Source organism: Myotis brandtii, unplaced genomic scaffold (assembly GCF_000412655.1).
Source record: "Myotis brandtii unplaced genomic scaffold, ASM41265v1 scaffold274, whole genome shotgun sequence".
NCBI classification, from domain to species: Eukaryota; Metazoa; Chordata; class Mammalia; order Chiroptera; family Vespertilionidae; genus Myotis; species Myotis brandtii.
Genome location: NW_005360425.1, coordinates 5268048 through 5268332, shown reverse-complemented (window position 1 = coordinate 5268332; position 285 = coordinate 5268048).

Sequence of the window (285 nt, the reverse complement as noted above, 5' to 3'; positions counted from 1 at the left end):
TGGGAGGTGGAACACACACACACACACACACACACACGCACGCACGCACACGCACAGTACACGCGTTAAGCTCTGCATTCCCTCTGGAAGGGCTGGTCCTGCAACCACGGAGCCAGATCCTACTGCAGGCAGGATGGAGGCAGGGGAAAGGCTGTGTGTTTTGTGAGGGACCTCCGTAAGTCTTTGGTGCTAATAAAGGCTGACTGAGGCAGCAAGTCCTGAAGCTTCAGATCCAGAAAGCAATGCAGGGGACCGGAGAGTAATGTTTTTGCTCATCCTCATAGA